The sequence below is a fragment of the Lissotriton helveticus genome, chromosome 1_2, assembly GCF_964261635.1.
Source record: "Lissotriton helveticus chromosome 1_2, aLisHel1.1, whole genome shotgun sequence".
Classification (NCBI taxonomy): Eukaryota; Metazoa; Chordata; class Amphibia; order Caudata; family Salamandridae; genus Lissotriton; species Lissotriton helveticus.
This window is the reverse complement of record NC_136058.1, coordinates 428,185,735-428,199,037: the sequence shown is the minus strand read 5'-3', so window position 1 is coordinate 428,199,037 and position 13,303 is coordinate 428,185,735.

The following is a 13,303-nucleotide window of genomic DNA, read 5'->3' as shown; positions in this document are numbered from 1 at the left end:
CAGGCCGCCGAACTGGAAAGAAAGAATAGAAGGCTTGAGGCCGAAATGGATAACATCCTACAAAGGAAAAGGGAGTTTGATGAAAGGCTCAAACAATTCACGATTCTGTCGAAAACACCGACAGTAATCGTCGAAGAGGAAGAAGAGGAGGAGGATTTCGAGGCCGAAGAGCTGCCGAAAAGCCCCGAAGCTCAAGAACACCAGGAGGATGAGGAGTTCTACTATGAGGAGGAGGGTGACGACGACCAACGGACAATCCTTGGGTCGGCATCCTCGGGGACACAGGACCTGGAATGGCAGGACCTCGACACCGAAAGTCCAGAAGAGGGCGTAGACACGTACCCTACGAGGCCTTCGTTGCCAGACGACATTGGGGCAAACAATGTAGTCGTGAAGAACGCGGCAACGGCATTTGGGGTCAAGCTGGAGGAGGAAAAGCAGAAATCTGACTTTTTATTGGAGACCCTACTCCCCACACAGACCAGGAGCCAGTATCTCCCAATGCTAGAGAGTGTCATGGCTCAGGGGAAGGAGGCGTTCAAGGAGCCAGTGTGAGAAGTTGGCCTGGTATATGATGTTCACTATCCTAGTGATCACCTTGCGCCAGTCCAAACAACCCTTATGGTGATGGTTGTAAGTCAACCTTATAGACCAGCTATCCTAGTGGTAGCGTGGACAGAACAGTCTTAGGCTAACAGACTCTTGAGGGCGTGTAAAGCCAGCTGTTTTACCATATGTAACCCCTTGAATATCAAATGAAAGGACACCACACAGGATGTATATACAATATATATGTATTTATTTACTAACACACTCCTCTGGACTCTTTATGAGATCAGGGGCCAGATGTAGGTGGGCATTTACCGGCCGGTGATGGCCGATTTCGGCCGTTACTGACCGGTAAATGGGTATTTGAGATGTAGGGGGCCAATTTTACAGATTCGGTAAATTTACTGATTCGGTAAAATACAGAATCTGTATTTTTACCGATTCGGTAATTGCTAGATGTAGGTGGGACTCTTCTGAGTCCCAAAGGCCTTACAGATTCGGTATTTTACCACCCAATACAATTGCGTGGTAAAATACCGAATCCAGGTGTGCATGCACATCTGTGCATGCACACCTATGCCATGTGACAGACAGATATGCCCTTAGGGCATGTCCGTGTGCCACATGGCACACATGCCTGTATTTGGGGTGCTAAAGGGTGTCAAAGTGACACCGCCTGCACCCTTGCAGGATTCGGTATTTACCGAATCGGTAAATACCGATTCGGTATTGTCCATTGATTCCTATGGGCTTCAAGGCCCATAGGAATCAATGGGCATTACTGAATCAGTATTTACCGATTCGGGAAATACTGATTTTTACAGATTCGGTAATTCAATTACCGAATTTACCTAAATCTCCCTCCCTCTATTTTACCGATTCATAAATACCGAATCAGTAAAATTCGGTATTTATGAGTCGGTAAAATAGAATTACCTACATCTGGCCCCAGAGGTCAAAGCACATAACAAGTTACTTAGAAGAAATACTTTAAATAGCACAATTTACAGCTAGGCCCTAGGGGCACGTGAAACCATACATTAAGAAAGTGGTATAAGTACCACGTCACGAGAAAAGGAAAGGCCTAGGGCCTAGGGAATTGCTGGGGCTACACTATCTGCCCCTTTTCCCGAGCCCAGAGACACTGTGGGAGATTGCTGTCCCCTTGGATTTTCAACTTAGCAGCTCGCCGCTCCCGCTGCGCGGGAGCCGCTTCGCTCTGTGGGTGGACCCACCAACTTTATCTGCGCTGACCGTCACCGCCTGATTGCCGTTTTTGCCGTGAGGGAGGAACTACTGAGGAGGCTGCAGGGGTAGCGCGGCAGGGACTCACTATCCCAGGAGTCCCTGCATGACCACGTGACATCCGGTCAGCGCCCCCCTGACTGCCCCGCCCATCACTGCCTAGCCTACAACATCAAGAGAGAGGCTATCTTGCGGGACGCAAGCGGGACGCCGGGCTAAGCCCGGGCAAAGGGCGGGCCGTCTGTGGCCGTCCGGGGCCAGCAGGGGCCGGGACGGGCCACCCCTCCAACAACACAGGTACGACCGAGAACTGTTTTGCAGGCATACTTAATTACTATTTCCCCTAGTGATAAAGATCTCTATGCCTGGATATCCCCAAATGACTACCCGCTCCGGTAGATGTTCACGAAGAGGGGGGAACAGCACACTAGGAACCATGGATAATTTCATAACACGTGCCGTTTCTGTTGTAGAAAAGGAAATCATCCTGGCAGAACGCAGGTTATCACGAGAGTTCGTGGCCCATAAGCGTTCCTCCATGGGGTCACTGGCGCAGGCCAAATCCCCAACAAACACTATTACATTGGGAAATCAAGTCAATACAACCCCTAGTGATCTGCAACCCTGCATCATTGACCAGAGATTAGATAGTGACATTTTTGACATCACCTCGGACCCAGCACCTACAAATAAAACCACAGGTGACACCAACAGTAGACATTGTGCTCCATCTTTGGCCCCTGATCTACCGGCTTTGCCTATAATAACGATACATGATACTCCTTTAGAAGATGCCACACAATCCCCTCCTCAAAAATCTAGTAGGGTTGCTGTAAAAAGGAAAAGGTTAGTTACCCCACGTAAAGCCTATAGATTAAAGGCCTTGAAGAGAATTCGTAAAAACTATATGAATGGGGGAACGTACTATAAATCCCAAGTCACTGATTGCGCGAACACTGGGACCGAACTAAGAGAGCAAGGAGAGGGTGATCTATTACTAATTACTTCCGACGGTCCTTCCCCGGTCATTGAATTAGCAGATAGTCTTAAAGATCCACCAGTAACCAATCAGTTGACTGACCAGATTCAACATCTCATGACTACCTTATAGCAACCGGTAGTCGAAAAACTGGAAGTGCTCACGAAGCGTCTGGACAAATTTGAGCAAACATCTTTAGACAACTTTTTTGCCCTAAAATCCCTGGTCAAACTCCACTCTAAGATTGGAACAGACACCGTAACAATGGAATCAAGTACAATGGCTTCCAAACCAGTGCAACAAACTTGCCCTTCCAGGAAAGACAAAATGATAGATCAAAGCAGGCCTAACGCTGTCCTGGGAGGATCGCGTGCGGAACTTTCAGATAGGTACTCAAATAGTGGTGGAACACAATTGGTTGTCCCCCCAAAGCCCGCACCGCGTAAACTTAACCAGGCAACCAACACCATTACCTCTCAAAACACAGCACCTCCAAAATCCATGGAGGGAATAGGATCTATAGCTCCCATTTCAACCAGTGTGAATAATAACAACACTCAAACATCTGTCCACAATATAGATAACTCTGTGCTGAAGAAGGTCCCAAACGCACACCTTCCACCAGGGTGCCAACCGTATGTGGTAGTGCTCACCGGTGTCCCTCCTCTAAAACCTAATAGAAGGGAATCATACGACGAACTAAAAAATAAGACCTTATACTGGTTGAGAGAAAACAGACCTTTACCACATACTGTTAACTGCCAGGTCATCCAAGTGCGAAGAGTAAGTTGGTTGGGCACTAGGACGAAAGACATTGAGGGAGATTGCATCCTAGTGAATTTCAAAGATCCCTCAACTGCAGAACTTGTATATAGCCAACAACCAAGAAGAGGTAATCTAAGAATTGGAACCTGTGATCTAAGCTATTTCTACCCAAGGCAATGGACTCATGACAACAGAGTACCACCCAAAGTGGGGTTCACAAATGATAATAGATTTTCTTTTTTTGATCCCCCAACTCCTGCTGGCTTAATAAATTCACACAATATGGACGTGGACAAAAACTGGTCATGGTGGGGCCATTGACAAATAAAAGTCTACGGATCAGGCGGATCAACTCCCTCTATGTCTACAGTACCTCTAGTGGAATCATATGTACTAGCGAATGCACGGTCCTGCGAAATGCCCTTGGTAACCAAGATAGCAGAACTAACACGGGCTGAGAAATCATCAAATAACATCTTGGTTGATTATCAAGGAAGAGACCCAGCCGATCTCTGTACTATTGAGGACCAAGACATGCTGTTAACATTAAATAATGAGGCCCTAAATCTGGCAAGTGTAAATGAGCCCTTGGAGGCCCCAAAGGAAGGGGAAAATCCAAATCTATGTTCTAATGATCTTGGCAACCCAGTACAATGTAACCTGAAACGAGAGATAAAAATCCTGTCATGGAACATCGCAGGATTGACAAGGAACCTTCGAGATAGGAATTGGAGTACTTTCTTAGAGGAGCACGATATCATTCTCCTTCAGGAAACTTGGGCAATTAACATGGTACATAGGCTTGGTTATAAGGTGTATCATTGTGGGGCAATTGCATCAGTAAGAGGTCGACCTTCAGGTGGTCTATTAATTTGGATAAGGATATCTCTGAACGTTGTGGTTTCTCCCTTGTATTTTGCTTCTAATGACTTGTTGGGGGTTAAGATAGCCACGAAAGATATGGGAGATGTTTATTTGATAAATATCTACAACAGACCAAATCCCCGGAATAAGGAATCAATGATTATAGAGCAGCTTAGTGTATATTTGTGCAACTTAGAGCCTGATTCCAAAATAATCATAGGCGGGGATTTCAATTGTCAATTTGAGCCCATATGTGGGCTGGAAAGTCTGCTAGAAAATGAAGACAGGGCTAATGATATCCCTCCCTTAGATAGTGTGAAATCTGTTAAAAGTACAGTGGCAGCTATGCAGATTTATGAACTATCTGTATCCAACAACCTAAGGGCATGTAATGGGCGTTTAGCTTCTGATAGGCCAGCTAATTTTACATATAGTAAGGGGTCGTCTAAATCATTGATTGACTTTATGCTGATTACGATTAACCTATGGTATCTATTATTAGACTTCAAAGTTGTGATTAGACCAGAGAGTGATCACTTTCCTTTGCAATTGGGGATGTCCTTGGAATTATTTTCTATGTCAAGTGATGAGTCTAAACTTAACAGGGAGGTGGCCGAGGTTACTGTCTCTAACAATAGGAAAGCAGTAAAGTGGTCACACATCCTAGGGAAAGAAGACACGCTTTTGGGTATTTATAACACCTTCTCAGATATCATTCCCTTATATGGAAACGTGAGGTTGGGATCTAATGATGTTCTCAAAATGCATTATCACTTAGTAGAGTCACTAACCCCCCTTCTGAGTAAAACTTGTTGTAAAGAAACAAAAGATAATATAAGACGGCAGTTGGAATTAGAGACACCCTGGTTTAATAAACAGTGTCGCTTAGCCAAAAACAACTTAACCATTGCTGTGAAAAACAAGGACCAGCTGAGGGTTAGAGAGTGTAGACATGACTATAAAAGACTCCTATATAATGCAAAAAGGGAATGGGATGACTTAATCTGGGAGGACCTTCTAAATGCAGCCAGGAACCATGACCAATGTACCTTTTGGAGCCTGATAGCTAAAAACAACAAAAAAGGTAGCTCCAATAGGGATTTTTTCCTAGACGAAAAAACTTGGTTTGATCATTTTGTAAAATTATATGATGTGGCCGAGGTGACCCCAGATTACAACCATCTTGGAATGACTCCCCAGTGTACTAACCCACTTAAATTTAGCATGGAGGAATCATTAGGTGCTATAAAAGCAATTAAGGCGGGCAAGGCACCAGGCCCGGATAAATTACCTGGGGATTTATTTACTCACAATATTGATGTATGGTGCCCCTACATAAACTTCTTGTGCAATTCCATCTTGTTGGGAACCCCGATCCCTGAATCATGGAAAGGGGCAGAAATAGTAACCATCTACAAAAAAGGGGATCGTTATAACCCAGGTAATTACAGACCAATAAGTTTAATCGATATTTTACAAAAAATTTATGCCAGACATATTTTAAATCGACTTTTAACTTGGATAGAGGAATCCAAAATCCTCTCAAAATATCAAGCAGGATTTAGAGCTAAGACAAGCACTGTGTATCAGGTGTACAGGTTCATGTGCATTTGTTGGAAATACATCCAACTTAAGAAGAGCAGCATATACGTAGCGTTTGTAGATCTACGCTCAGCGTTTGATCTTGTCCCTCGCTCCCTATTATGGGATACTTTAATGAAGATGGGTGCCCCTGATGACTTGTTGGTTAATCTTATAAAGCTTCACACTGATAATTTTGCTAAAGTAAGGTGGGGAAGAAATGGCGAACTTACTCAAGCCATACCAGTGAAAAGGGGTGTAAGACAAGGGTGCGTGTTGGCCCGACCCTTTTTTCACTTTTTGTAAATGACATCCCCCCATACTTGGCTCAATGTAATCATGACTCCCCTAAATTGGGTAATGAGGCTGTTACAGCTTTGTTATTCGCGGATGACACCATTTTAATATCACAAACACCGAAAGGCCTGCAAAATCTAATAAACCAATTTCAGAGTTATTGCGAGATAAAGGGGTTAGAAATTAATTCATCTAAAACCAAATATATGGCCATTAACCCTCCAAAAACTTTAAAAAAGAATTTGTCTCTAAATAACACCAAATTGGAGTATGTGGAATTTTTTGATTATCTGGGCATCAGACTTGACAGTAAGATGTCTTGGACACAGCAAATAGAAAAAAGTAGGCTAACACTCAAGCATAACTCTCTTCCCATTCTAAAAATTCATGGAGGGAGTACTTTAAAAGCTATAACTCCTGCGATTGAAGTGTTCAAAGCCAAAGCGCAATCTGCAGCCTTGTATGGGGCTGAGATTTGGGGGCCTTATTCAAATCAAAAATTCAACACTGATGAGAATGTGTTTTTCAGACGCTTATTAAAATTATCAGTAAGAACGCCTCTAGTACCTGTCTATTTAGATATTAACTTAAAACGCACAGATTATTTGTGTTGGTTGAGGCCACTGATCTATTGGGTAAGAATGTGGTCTACCCCGGAACTCGCTGACTATAAAGCAGGCCTGCTGGAAATTAGGGAACTGGACACTTTCAATTCAATTAAGTGGTTGAAGCATATATCTACTTGGTTTACAAAAATAGGCCTTTCAAATTTTTGGAACACCCCGACCACGTTAATTACTTCGTTAGCTACCTGTAAAGAATTAGTAAAATCTGCTTATTGGAACTATGTAAATATTAATGTATATGAACGTGCTACTGGTCCTTTAACTCACAGGTTCCTGCAATTTAAGGATACCCCTCTATTTGAACAATTAATGGATGATGTCGAACCACCCTTGGCTAAAACCGTATATTTACACTATAGATATGGGGTTTTACAGATAAACGCCAATACTTGTCGATGGGGAAATTCTAAAAGAACCGACTCCCTTTGTAAATTGTGTGACTTAAACCAAAAAGAAGATGAGGCTCATATCCTTTTTTTTTGTCCGTTGTATAAATCACAACGAATGAAATGGATCAGACCCCTTTGTAATAACTTAGGAACACGTTCATATAAAGAGGCAGAAAGGATACTTAGATCCTCAACTACTAGGCTGATAACATTTGGAGTAAGTAGGTACCTTCTAAATGTCTGCTTGATTAGAAAGAAAATAGGAATGAAAATTTAGTATTTTAGTGTTTTTTAAGCTGGCATTTTTAATATTTTGATTATTTATAACTGTATTAATATGTTTTTATAATTGGTCTTGTATTATACGGAAGAAAGGTTGATTGTATTGGAACAATTAATCTACTGCCCCAAAAATTGTAATCAAATTGTGATGATGGTTATGGTTTCGTACACAATGCACTTTTGCACCTATCTTGTGAATGTACTGTTCAGTTTTTAATATATTTGACTATGTGTGTATTTTTTATGAAATGGCTTAATGACAAATTGTCGAATAAAAGCTTTACTACTACTACTACTATCTGAACCTTAGTTTAGAAGTAGGTGCAGTGTCTTTACACACACGCCGGAGTCAATACAAAGTCAATGGGAATCTCGAAGTTAGATTTAAAAGGATTTAGGACACTTCCGGTTTAGCTAGGAGGAAACAACTAAAAACCTAGACACTTGGGAGCACCGAAGTACTCGCGTTACCTCACCCACGGACGGCGGGTGCATAGGTGTGAACATCTGTCGGGTTTCGTCGTTGATTCCTGTGGGGCCTTGAAGAAAGATGCTGCAGGCGACCAGGAGGAAGATGTCCGGGTGGATCGAAGATGTAGAAGACCTGAAAGCAGAGGGGACAGAGTCTAGGTCACTAGCCAGTGACCGGGTGGAACCAGGAAGGAACCAGACAATGTCGAGGAGCAATCAGGTGCTGCCTTGAAGCTTGTCTTTGCAGCCACGCAGACCAGGAGGCGTCGAGGACGAACAGGTGCTGGAGAGGAGCTGTCCCACAAAGGTTCTCGCAGATGGAGGGGTCGACTGCCGGATTGGAGTCAACAAGCCTTGGCAAAGGCAACCCACACAGGATACACAAAAGGCTTCTGGTGCAGACCAGCAAGGTCTGAGGTACTCCACCTTTGCAGGGAAGCAAAGGCCAGTCTGGAGCAACCAGACCAGCGATGTAGATAAAAAGGATTGTGGTCACAGAGGTCACTTGCTATCCATGCACATGGAAGGCGATGGACATAGCCGGTTGCGAATCTGCCCATTTTTCTGTCACTATTAATCACCATTTCACTTTTTCTGGCTTACTCATTTACCGGCTGCCCGGTCCGGATGCTGTTTTCAGGGCTGCTCTTCCTGATGCAGTTGGCGCACTGGCTTTAAAAGCTGCCAATTTTAGCGTGGTGGGTGATTTAAATCTTCATTTTGACTCTCTCTCCTCTCCTGCGGTTAGTACTACTCTTGACGACTTGGAGGCTCTTCAGCTATTTCAACTAGTTAAACATCACACCCATGTGGGTGGCCATATTTTGGACCCTTTTTTTACTAATCTATCTTCAGGTACTGTATTGCCTCCTAAGCCTATGGCTTGGACTGACCACCACCTAATTGAAATACACCTCGCGATCAACTCCTCTCCCCATGGAGCCCCTACTCCTGCTATTTTTAGACGTCCCTGGAAAAAGTTAAAATTGGCTGATTTTCAACAGCTTCTTGAACTTCACCCTTTGAGCTCTTTTACAGATGTGGAATCTGGTTATGCTCTTCTCTGCAACTGGCTTACTAAAGCTCTAGATATGCTAATTCCTATTTCCAAGAGCAAACATCGGCGTATTAAATCTAGCCTTTGGTATGATGACTCACTTCGGCTTTTAAAAATATCTTGTAAACAAGCTGAAAGAGCCTGGCGCAAGTCCTATCAGCCTGAAAAGAAAACCCTATATCTCACTAGGATCAAGACTTATCACAAAGCGATATGTAAGGCCCGTGCTGCTTACTTTTCCCTTGAATTCAGCACCAGTTCCAACCCGACTAAACTTATATTTAAGGTGCTCAATGATCTCACAGCTAGTAGAGCCCCAGCCACTGAGATCTGCTCTCCTTCCCACTGTGAGGATTTGGCTGTCTTTTTTGTAAAAAAGGTGAAGGACATCTATTGCTCCTTTACTGGCACCACTTTATCATCTGATAATCAGGAACTTGCTTCTAAAACTACTATGTCCCTGTCTCATCTTCCAGAACTTTCGATAGAGGAATTTAACAAAATTGTAGTTAAAGTTAAAACAGGCTCTCCTTTGGATCCCCTTCGACCCTCTGTATTTAGAGAATCTGCTTCCCTATGTCTCCCTCCGCTGCGAGATCTTGTTAACCTATCATTATCTTCAGGTATGGTCCCGGTTATCTGGAAACAGGCGCAGGTTATTCCCATCCTAAAAAAACCTGCCCTTGATCCTCTGAAATTGGAGAACTACCGCCCTATTTCCCTCCTTCCTTGGGCTGCCAAATTGACTGAGGCACACGTTAATACCATCCTATCCAATCATCTTGACTCTGCGAATCTATTAGACCCGTCGCAGAACGGGTTTCGGCCCGGTCATAGTACAGAGACTGCGTGGCTTTCTATGGTCGAACATCTCCGGACTCTGATAGACTCTGGTCACACCGCGGCACTGGTGCTTCTTGGCCTCAGTGCCGCGTTCGACTCGGTCTCCCACGCTGTTTTATTACAGCGTTTGGTTGAGGCAGGTGTCGACAATATGGCACTGGAATGGTTCCGCTCTTTTTTATCTGGTCGCACCTTCAAGGTCACCACTCCACCATATGAATCTCGACCGTACCCTATTGACCAGGGAGTTCCGCAGGTCTCGGCCCTCAGCCCCACCTTATTCAACCTTTATGTGCAGCCGCTGGCTGCTGTCGCTAAGTGTTGGAACCTCACCTTGATATCCTACGCGGACGACACGCAGCTGGCGGTTGCAATAAGTGGGGCCTCTGATCTTGAGGCTGCCAAGTTTTGTGAGGGTCTTCTCTCAGTGGCCTGATGGATGACTGACAATTACCTCCAACTGAACGCCAAAAAAACCGAGGTGCTCATTGTTGGTAAGCAGAGTCATCTCTGGGATAATAAATGGTGGCCATCTGAACTCGGTCCGACTCCTGCCATCGAGGTTAAAAATCTGGGGGTCTGGCTCGATTCTCAACTGAATTTTGTTACCCATACTAAAAAAGTGGCTGACACTTGTTTTGGCACTCTTCGTAAACTTAGAACTACTTTTAGGTTCTTTGACGCTCCCACCAGACAACTCATTGTACAAGCCACGATTTTGTCCAGTTGGACTACGCCAGTTCCCTCTTACTTGGAGCTAATCAGGCTGAAATATTAAGACTCCAACGTGTTCAAAACGCTGCTGCCAGGGCTCTGGTAGGCCTACCCAGATTTTTCTCGGCCAAAAAAACCATTCAAAAGCTCCACTGGCTCCCTGTGGCTCAGCGTATTAAGTTTAAGTGCCTTTGTCTTTTGTTTAAAATTCTTAAACTCTCCTCTCCCCAGATCTTGGAGAATCTCATCATGCCGTATATCCCCACTCGCTCTTTGAGGTCCTCTAACCTGCATCTGGCTATTGTTACACGCTTCAAGAGGTCCAGATCTGGCGGCCGCTCCTTTTGTGTTCTTGCTGCCAGGTTGTGGAACTCCCTCCCTGTTTATATTCGTGCGATGGACAACCTTTTGGGTTTTAGGAGAGCTGTAAAAACTTTCCTCTTTCCTTTGGATCTCTAAAATGTGTTGTGTTTGTTCTTTCTGATACTGCTTTATCCGGTTTTCTGTTCTGCTAGCGCCAGGACGCCGCTTTGCTGAGGCAGCTGTGCGCTCAATAAATCTGGATAACATAACATAACATAACAAAGCCAACGGGCCAGCAACCGGACAACGCGTCGAGCAGACCACAAGCAGAAGGGCCCCACGCAGAACTCGTGAAGTGTGGAGGGCTGGTCTTCGGTGCAGGTGGAGCTCGGTTTCGGGGTTCTCAATCCCCAGTGCACAGCTTCAGGGATGCCTCAGGAGCTGTGCTGTTAGCAAGTTGCAGGCTTTTCAAGATGTCCTGTCCCACGTGTCTCGTCGCCTCCACGGAGCTCAGCTATGCTGCAGTCGTTAAGAGAGGTCTCAGAGACGTCTGGAAGTCTGGGTCTGTCAGGCTCTGTGCTCGGGTTCCGGCAGGAATGACGACAAAGCAAGCCGTTGATTTACTGGATGGTGCCTGGTTGCCCAGGGTGGTCACTCCTTGGCCACAAGGGAGATTCTTCAGTCTTCAGCTTCAGCAGAATGTCGAAGTTCCAGAGTTTCGTTTCAAGTTTCAGTTCAGGATTAATCTAAAGTCTAAGGATTCAGCTCTTACCTTTATACAACTAAAAGGGGCTGGATTACTTTCTAGGTCCCTCCTATGGGTGGGACCAGGAAGCGGGGTGGTTACACCCCCTCTCCTTTGTCCAGTTTCGCGCCAGAGCTGGGGCTGGAGTGCCCCAGCAACCGGTTTGAACTGGGGTAGGCATGAAGCACCTAGTGTGCCTCAGGCAGTGTCTCAACCTATTCAGCCCTCCCTGTCCCAATACACAAAGTCCTGTCTGGGGTGGTGCTCACACCTCCCCAGGCAGGAAACCTATTGTTCAAGCCTCCCTGACTGGAAGGACTCCCAGCAGCAGGAGGTCAGACTTGTGTCTGTGGCAGCAGCATCTATTTTGTGATGCTGGGGCTCTGGTTAACTTTAACCGGGTACAGTAGTTTTAACATGTCTTCTCCCTCTAGAAGGGTGGAATGCTACCCCCGTCGCCAGAATTGGCCTCATGCATACATTTGGTACCAAACGTACGCCTCCACATGAGACCATTCCAAGAATGGCTTCAAGAACAATGGTCACAAGCTACAGGGAGTTGGGAAGATCTAGCGGTTGTAACGCACGCAGTGTAGGAAGAAATGTTGTGGTGGAACTTGGAGAATATAACAAAAGGGAAGCCTCTAACACCACCGACCCCACCAGTGACTATCACCACAGACGCATCCCAGAAAGGATGGCGGGCACACATAAGCAAGCTCAGAGTGGAGAAGTGTGGCTCAATGGTTAGAGCGGCAGACCTTGATGCAGAGCTCTGGCCCGGGACCAGAGTTCGATTCCCGCCTCGGCGGTTATTGGGCTTAAATTCCTCGGACCTGATATTCTCGCCTCAGTGCCTGTTCTAATCATGGGTCCCACTCTGCAACTCTGGGCAATAGCTTGCTTAATCTACACAACGGCCCCAACAGCGCTGGGATGCCTGGCTTCACCTGGGGATGCCCAGGAGTGGACATTTCACAGGGAAAAGCCAGGAAGGGTTCCTTAGCGGTATGAGTACAAGCGCCGGGAGACCCCGGTCCGGGGTAGGTGTGCGCTATACAAGTACAGCACATTTACATTTACATTTACAGTGAGGGGTCTGTGGATACCAGCGGATGCTGTCAAACACATCAACTACCTAGAACTAAAGACCGTGTTCCTCGCCCTGAAAGCCTTCCAGACGAAACTGTACAACCAGAGAGTGTTGATCCAGACGGACAACACAACGACGATGTTCTACATCAACAAACGGGGAGGAACACAATCTCCGCCACTGTCGAACCTAGCGCAGGAGATATGGAAATGGGCCATCCCACTAAATATAGACCTGCTAGCCATACACCTACCAGGGAAAGACAATGTAGAAGCAGACTGGCTCAGCAGACAGACATCGGCATCCCACAAGTGGGAGCTGAATGCACAGGAAACGCTAAAGCTATTCAGAAGGTGGGGGACACCAACAGTAGACCTATTTGCAACACACCAGAATGCAAAATGCCAAAGCTTCGCATCCAGGTGACCAGGGGAGGGTTCCCTGGGGAATGCCCTATGGATAGACTGGTCGAGGACATTAGCTTACGCTTTTCCCCCGAT